This window comes from Gorilla gorilla, chromosome 2 (genome assembly GCF_029281585.2).
Source record: "Gorilla gorilla gorilla isolate KB3781 chromosome 2, NHGRI_mGorGor1-v2.1_pri, whole genome shotgun sequence".
Classification (NCBI taxonomy): domain Eukaryota; kingdom Metazoa; phylum Chordata; class Mammalia; order Primates; family Hominidae; genus Gorilla; species Gorilla gorilla.
This window is the reverse complement of record NC_086017.1, coordinates 130,489,335-130,498,241: the sequence shown is the minus strand read 5'-3', so window position 1 is coordinate 130,498,241 and position 8,907 is coordinate 130,489,335. Positions and strand designations below refer to the sequence as shown.

Sequence of the window (8,907 nt, the reverse complement as noted above, 5' to 3'; positions counted from 1 at the left end):
TCTGTCCTGAGGCTGGATGGAGTGCAGTGGTGCGATCTTGGCTCACCTCTGCCTACCTGGTTCAAGTGATTCTCATGCCTCAGCCACCCAAGTAGCTGGGATTACAGGTGTGCATCACCATGCCCAGCTAATCTTTGTATTTTTAGTAGAGATGGGATTTTGCTATGTTGGCCAGGCTGGTCTCGAACTCCTGGCCTCAAGTGATCCACCTGCCTTGGCCTCTCAAAGTGCTGGGATTACAGGCATGAGCCACTGTGCCCAGCCTGTATGCTTTTTCTTATTGACTTAAAGGAGTTATTCAAATAATCAGGTTAAAAGTCCTTCTGTTACTTATCGAGATTACATATATATATATATATATTCTCCTACTTTTGTGGGTATTGTTTTTCTCTAAATAGTATCTTTTGATGAACATAGTTTTTAATTTCAATGTAATGGTTTATCAATCTTTCTGTCTCTGATTTGTGCTTTCTGTGTCATGTTTAAGAAATCTTTCCCTCCCCTGAAGGTACTCTCCCAATAACCTTCTAGATTTCTTATTGTTTTATATTTCAAAGTTAGACCTACAATCAACCTGGATTTGGTTTTTGTATATATGACTAAGGGCCAAGATTCATTATTTTCCATGTGGCTATCCAATTGACTGAGCACTCCCTATTGAAATGATTATCCTATCCCTACTAGTGTTCAGCTTATCCTTTGTGACAAATCAAATTTTCCTATAGATGTAGGTCTGTTTCTGAATTTTCTATTGTCTGTTGGTTCTATTTTTCTACCCTTTGGCAGTACCATCTGGTTGTAATTATTGTAGCTTTACAATAAGTTTTGATATCTGGTAGTCTTCAAACTTTCTTCTTCAGCTCCATTATAATCTTATGGGACCACCATATGTGGTCCATTGTTTACCAAAATGTCATTATATGGTGCATGCCTGTATATTCTGAATTCAACTCACAATCTCTACTGCCACCGCTAATTTCAAGCCACCACTACTTCATTCTAAATTAACTTCAATGGACTTATAACCAGTCCTTCTGCCTCATAACCTACACACAGTAAAGAGGTCATTTAAACATATACAAGATCTTATCACTCTCTGGCTCAAAATTTGAAATGACTTCCTATCCCACTTAGAATAAAATCCAGACTTCTTACCATGTGATATTAGTCGGGATTGACTTATTATTACTTAAAAGCACAAAGTTTTATTTCTCTCTTACTCAAAATCTGAGTCTCCATGACTCATAATGGGCACTCCAGCCTGGGCAACAGAGCAAGACTCCATCTTAAAAAAAAAAAAAAGTACACTATACATTGTAAATTGAGATTCAACATAACCTGGATGTGGTGCCACTCCCCAACCTGGAGGATCACCAAGGCAGGGCTGTCATTACACACCTATGGCATATAGCAGTGGTTTCTCAAGATGAGGACCTCTTTTAATCCCTTTTCCCCACCAAAGAATCAGACCTTACGTTGTGGAAGTTGTGCTTTTATTATCTAATGGTGTATGTAAGGCAAAAGACATTTGGATTTCAATAGGATTTTTAGATAAATTTATAGGTTTTAAAAATTAGCCACAACAGTCTCTTTATATGTTTGAAAAATAGCATTACATATATGTATAAAGCAAAAACCCGTGAGAGACCCTGGGGAGAAGAATTGCCTGGAGGGGGAAATTGAGTCCCTCTCCAATGTTCAGCACCTCTTCTCTTTCTATTTTTGACCCCCTGGTTTCCTGTAGACATCCACACAAATCTTGAGGTAGAAGTGAAAACAATGCTGTCAGCAGTTTCACGTCTGTCACCATTGAATTCATGCCCTGACATGTGCCTCCTACTCAGAAAGTTATCTGGTGATTATGAGATATCAATTCTGTGATATCATCCTTCCTGAAAGTGTCCTTACCCAGCACATGACCACCAACTGTCACATGATTGCATCACTGCCACAGGGGAGCCCAGGACACAGCACACAAATCGGATTAGTCCAGCCTGTAAACTGAGCCTTTGCTTAATAGCCTGGAATTGCCCTCCACCCCTCAGCCCTCAGGCCTGAAATCCTATTCAGCCCTCAAACCTAGTACACATGTCCTCTCCCTACACACACTCTCCTGGCCTTCACCTCGCCCTCAGCATTGAACAATCCCCTTCAGGACTCGCAGAGCCCTCTGGGATAGCTCCCCTCAGCTCTCATCCCTCGCTAGGCACTTGAGGGCTGGGGAAGTCTTACTTATTGCTGTGGCCCCAGCACCTCACACAAGGCCACATGTGTGACATTTAGTTGGTAATTCTTTTTTTTTTTTTTTTTTTTTGAGACGGAGTCTCGCTCTGTCGCCCAGGCTGGAGTGCAGTGGCACGGTCTTGGCTCACTCTGCCTCCCGGGTTCACACCATTCTCCCGCGTCAGCCTCTCGAGTAGCTGGGACTACAAGGCGCCCGCCACTACGCCCGACTAATTTTTTGTATTTTTAGTAGAGACAGGATTTCACCATGTTAGCCAGGATGTAGTTGGTGATTCTTAAATGTTGGTTAAACTCAGCTGTTACCTGCTAGTAGGACAATTTATGTGCCCCATTCTGGCAAGGGTAAGGTTAACACTTGTGGTTTTAGAGACTTCTAGTTCCACTTTCCAGTTTACTTTTGCTTCTCTCCCTATTCAAACCAGCAGGAAAAGAGAGTAGTAGTTCAGGAGTTGCTGCCAAAATCCAGAGCCTTATCGGGGGAATATACAGGAAGGGACAGACCTCAGATGCATTTTTAAGATATTGAGAGACAGAGTCTGAGTATAAATCATATATTGGGGGAAGGAGGCAAATGGCGTAAACTACTTTTTTTTTTTTTTAGCACTGTGATGTTCTGAGTCAAAGATGACTCAGGCTTCAAGCCTGGATGATTGGATCATGGTGGCAGCTATTACCGTAAAAAGAGGAGGAACAACTTTGGGGAAGATGTTGATTTGCTTTTGGATGGATTGAGTTTAGACTGTTGTCCGGACACTAAGTGGACACATAATGCAAACAGTTGCTTTCATAGATGAGGGTGAATGCTAAGGATCAGAGAGGATTCCAAGGCCTTCCTGGGGCCTAGGAAGACTCAGGCACTGGGATACTCTCATCACCCCCATACTCTTCTTAAGGGGAAGAAACCTACCTCCTCTGAGATGGTGGGGCAGAGGGGAGTTGTGATGGTCATCCCAGGGCTTGGGGTGTGCCCAAGAGTGAGATCAGAGATGTGTTTGAGGCTGTGGGGAGCAGCGTATGTCACTTTCAGAATGTCAGACTTGGGACCACTCAACAAGGAGATCAAGGGCTGGGTGAGAATTCAGCAATTATGGAAGATTTATGTTTCAATATAATATCCTTTTTCCTATAGAGATTTAAAACTTTTAAAATGTAATATTGACACATAAAATTTTAAAACAAGATGAGTATGTGAAGGCCATTCCTGACACTTATGAAAAGACATTAAGCTCTCCTTTAAAGTTAAGCCTCTCTGTGCCTGACCTTCTCTCCCTGCCTTTGTCTATGCCACTAAGATTACTGCCTTTAGTTCAATTCAAGGAGCTTTTATTGCATGCTTACAATGAATTATAGTGTTTTGGGGACACAGCGAAAGAGAAAACATAGCCCCTGCTTTTAAAGACCTTACAATCTCATCATAGAGGCCTGACATACATGCAGTAAGCTATTAACCACCATTGCAAGGCAGCATAGTTACTGACTGATAGAACATATGGGTGACCAGTTTCCCTGGGGAAGATAGAACTGGAAGTGGACCCTGAATCATTGGTAGAATATAAAAGTGGGGGCGGGTGGGAAGGAGAAGGAGCAAAAAGGCATGGAGGTGACATCGACCATAGTACGTTTTAGGGGAATGCTGGCTTCAGCACACTGGGGAAAATGGCAGATAATTTTTGTTAGGCAGAGTAGGGCCAGACTGAGGAGCCCTATTTAGCTAATACGTCTTAGTTGCAAGTGCTAAGAACCAACATGAGCAGGCTAAACTGTATAACATGGTGGTTAGAGCTCAGATTCTGAAGTCAGATGGCCTTGGTGTGAATCCTGATTTTATCCATTGCTAACTGTAGTGGACAAGTTACTTAATTTCTTTGTCCCTGTTTCCTCATATGTAAAATGAAGTAATACATGGATTCACTGGGAGGATTAAATAAGATAATTTGTGTAAGCTAATTGGAACTTTACTTGGCACATAGTAAATGTTCAGGAAGTTTTATCTTTTTTGTTGATAATGTTGACAATGTTGATAATTATGATGACAAAGCAAAGGAGAATTTATAAGGACACAGGGGTGTCTTATGGAATTCAAAGTCAGAAATGCCACTAGATTTTAATATGGGACTAGATCAGAAAGCCATCAGGGAAAGCAGAAAGCTGTCAGGGACCCAGTCACCATCTTCTGTTTCTGTTTCTCTTAGGAGAACTGCAACATGTTTCTGTTTTCCAACAGAGCAGTCTTCCCTGTTTCTCTGTTCTCATGGTGGAATATGTTTGCCCTCAGCTCCTGAGTTCACATGGAACAATTCCAACAACCAGAAGACAAGTACGGCTGCCTCTTAGTCATAATTTCAGACTTTCAGGAAGGAAATCTACCTTGTCCAGATTCAGTCAGCTGTCTACTTCTGGTCCATTAAGCTGGGACTGAGGACAGGGTCATGCAGTACAATTGGGGCTGCCCATCTTCTAGATGGGGGTCAGTTCTTAGAGTAAAGGATGACTCTTAAGTTCAAAAGATATCTCAAGCTCTTTCCCCTTCGTGTGCCACTGAAGATTCTGGTGTCCCATGGGCCGCTGCCCCACCCAGTGTTACCATTATTGTAAGAACAACACAAAGCCTCTCTTCTGGCGAGGTGTTGCTGATGCCGAGATTCCCATCTTTGACCTGGGGTGGAAGAAGGTAAAAGTGGATGAGTTTCCACTCTGTGGCCACATGGTGTCCGATGAATATGAGCAGCTCTCCTCTGAAGCCCTGGAGGCTGCCTGAATTTGTGCCAATAAGTACATGATGAAAAGTTGCGGCGAGGATGGCTTTCATATCCAAGTGCAGCTCCACCCCTTCCACGTTATGCACATCAACAAGACGTCCTGTGCTGGGCTGACAGGCTCCAAACAGGTATATGAGGTGCCTTTGAAAAGCCCCAGGGCACTGTGGCCAGGGTTCACATTGGTCACATCATCGTGTCCATCGGCACCAAGCTGCAGAACAAGGAGCATGTGATTGAGGCCCTGCACAGGGCCAAGGCCAAGTTCCCTGGCCACCAGAAGATCCACATCTCAAACAAGTGGGGCATTACCAAGTTCAATGTGAAGACATGGTGGCTGAGAAACGGCTCATTCCAGATGACTGCGGGGTCAAGTACATCCCCAATCGTGGCCCTCTGGACAAGTGGTGGGCCCTGCACTCATGAGGGCTTCCACTGTGCTGCCCCTCCTAAGGCCCAACAATAAATCCTACTTTCTGTCCACCTGAAAAAAAAAAAAGGCACCTCAAACTGACTAGGAATCTACTACAGTAGTGGTCCCCAACATTTTTGGCATCAGGGACTGGTTTTGTGGAAGACAATTTTTCCACAGACCAGTGCAGTGCTGGGACAGTGGTGAGGGGGATGATTTTCAGGATGAAACTGTTCCACCTCACATCATCAGGCATTAGTTAGGTTCTCATAAGGAGAGCACAGTCTGGATCCCTTGCATGCACCGTTCACAATAGGGTTCACACTCCTGGAATCCAGTGCCACAGCTGACCTGACAGGAGATGGAGCTCAGGTTCAATGTTCACTCACCCAGGGGTTGAGGACTCCTGTACTAGAGCACTCTAGCCTTCTGACCTGAGGAATATGATTTTTAAGGCAATGGTATTCATTTAGGAATTCCAACGTCTGGTAAATGACCACTGAGGTCTCAGGATTTGAGTGAGAAAATGAGTGTATTCTATACCTTAGGCTCTATTGAGGATAATGTTAAGGAAAATTCCACTCCAAATTTGTCTCTGAAATAGATCTTTGTGGTCCAAGAGTGAAGATAAGTTATGCATATGTAGCAGAATATCATTTTGATATATTCACCAATGTAAATTTTTCCAAGAATTGTCTGTGACCCTGTGACTCTATCCTTTTTGGGCAATAGGTCATGAAAGATCTGCTGCCTCAAGGAAGATTGACAGAGCAGAAGCAAAAACAAAAGGGTCAAGGCAGATTTGTGGCTTTAGCTGTTTTTAAAAATGATGTAGAATAATATCTGATCGAGAAAGACAATAAAGATTAGAGTAGCAATTATCACACTAGAGACTAGAAAACCAAAGTTGGCTCCTCAAAAAGATCAATGAAATTGTCAAATCTTTATCTAGACTTACCAAGAAAAAAAGAGAGAAGACTTAAATTACTAAAATCAGGAATAAGAGAGGAGGCATCATTACTGACCTTATAGAAATAAAAAGAATTATAAGAGAATACCGCAAACAATTGTGTACCAACAAATTAGATAAATAAAATGGACAGCTCTTAGAAAGGTACAAATTACTGAAATAGATTCAAGAGAAAAAGAAAATCTGAATATATCTATAACAAGTGAAGAGATTAAATTAGTGAAAAACTACTCGCAAAGAAAAGCCAACACTGAGATGGCTTCAGTGGTTAATTCTGCCAATAATTAAGCCTTAGAAGTGAAAATACTTCCTGGGACCATTTATGTATTCATTTTCTAACAAATATTCGAGAACCTACTGTGTGCTAGGGACTTGGAGTACAACAGCAGACAAGACAAAGTCCCTGTTGGTCAAGGGCTTGATTTGTCAAGAGATGTGTAATCAAGGCACAGTTTGTGAGCTGCTGGCAAGGGAAACTATTGTGAACTCACAGAGTCCACATAGGACTTTATGGAACGCTGGGTTTGTGTGCCAAACAACTGTTTATCTGACTGCAGTCACCTCCATCCATGCTTCCATCTCCTCTCCTCTCCCCTGTCCTACTCCCACCTTTTTCTCGCTCTATTGAAGCAGCCAGCCCTACTATTCAGAAGTGGGTACACATGTCCTCTTTGCTGTTAACCACTCTGCAGTTGCTAGAGAATCTCACACCTGTAGGACACAGGAGTAGAAGGTCTTTCCTACGTCTATTCTCAAAGTGTGGATCATCAGACCTCGAAAGAGGCTAGGAAGTCATCTTCTCCCTTATCAACCCATCCCAATCTCTCTCTGACATCTTGTGCTCCAGATGTTGGGGACAGCATTCCAAAATGCTGCTGGAGATGGGCTCTCTCCTACCTGTCACCAAGCCATGCAGTGGGAACCAAGCTCCCATAGCCTCTAGAGTAGAGGAACCTTAAACAACATTCATCTGAAAATCTAGTGATGGTTAATACAGGCATGTCCCCTGGGGTCTGAATATTTTCATTTCTCTTTTTTTTTCTTTTCTTTTTTTTTTTTCCTTCGAGACGGAGTTTTGCTCTTGTTGCCCAGGCTGGAGTGCAATGGCACAGTCTTGTCTCACTGCAACCTCCACCTCCCAGGTTCAAGCAATTCTCTTGCCTCAGCCTCCCAAGTAGCTAGGATTACAGGTGCCCGCCACCATGCCTGGCTAATTTTTGTATTTTTAGTAGACAGGGTTTCACCATGTTGGCCAGGCTGGTCTCAAACTCCAGACCTCAGGTTATCCACCCGCCTCAGTCTCCCAAAGTGCTGGGATTACAGGCGTGAGCCACCGCACCTGGCTGGGTCTGAATATTTTCTGTAAGAAACACTAGCACCCCTCTCAAAGGCCCTATGACCTTTTCTTCATCCTTCACAACTTTCTTCCTTAGCCAACTGAGGTTTGTCTGGGTTCACAGTCAGCTGCACTACACAAGCTCGGCTGGAATGCCCGGCTCCAGGAATTGACAGCTGGCTCACCTGGCTGCAAGGCCAGCTTCCTGGGCATGCGACCTGTACACCTGGGCACAGGGCTCCACTCAGGCCCCACACTTGGTTTCATGCTCTGCTGTCACCATCTTGAAATTCTCAACTTTTTAAATAAGGAGCCTGCATTTTTATTTTGCACTGAACCCAGTAAATTATGTATCCAGTCCCACATGGTTGCATTGTGGACCTTTAGGGGCTACTTCTGTGTCATGTTTCTGAGTCTGGTTAGAGTGGTGATTAATCACCTGGCTCTGGGGCGGACAGCTGGCATTTGAATCCTGGCTCCTTTACTTACTAGACCTGTGATCTTGAAAGTTCCTCAGCCTCTTGATTTCTTTATCTATAAAGTGGGATAATAATAGCATGTATCTCATAGGCTTGCTGAGAGGATAAAATATGTTAATACATATGAAACACTCAGAATGGTGCCTGGAACATAGTAAAAAGCTGTGCAATGTTGGATGTTTTTGTTGCGTGCCTATTCCAAGGTCACATTGTTCTGTATCTTACGGCAGTGTATCTTGCACTTGGTGGTGAATCTGCCTGTTGAATTTAATTAGTTCTGTAATAGTCTCTGTTCATGAAAAGACTGCAGCAGAGTGAGCAAAGTGGGTGTGGAAGGGAGACCCAAGTTCTGCTTTTGTTCTGCCATGGAGCAGAGTTCCGTGTTAGCTCTCCATTTCCCTGACCCCACAGACATCCCATCTACTTAAAGCCATGTTTCCCAAAGTGTGGGCCACGTGCCCCTGGACAGGATGATTTTAGGTACCACATAGACCCAGCATTAAACAACATTCCATCTCATAGACAGTTACACATTTTTTTATATCCTTTCCATCCAGTGATTACATACAGAAAAATGTTTCCATTCAGTGTTAATAATTTTTTTTTTTTTTTTTGAGACAGAGTTTTGCTCTTGTTTCCCAGGCTGGAGTGCAGTGGCTCGATCTTGGCTCACTGCAACCTCCACCCCTCCGGGTTCAAGCGATTCTCCT

At 43.3% G+C, this 8,907-nt stretch overlaps 1 pseudogene; it reads left to right on the top strand.

Moving 5' to 3' along the window:
- Positions 1-56: 56 nt before the first annotated feature.
- On the top strand, positions 57-8,395 carry LOC129532758 (large ribosomal subunit protein uL16-like; annotated as a pseudogene).
- The last annotated feature ends 512 nt before the right edge of the window (positions 8,396-8,907 follow it).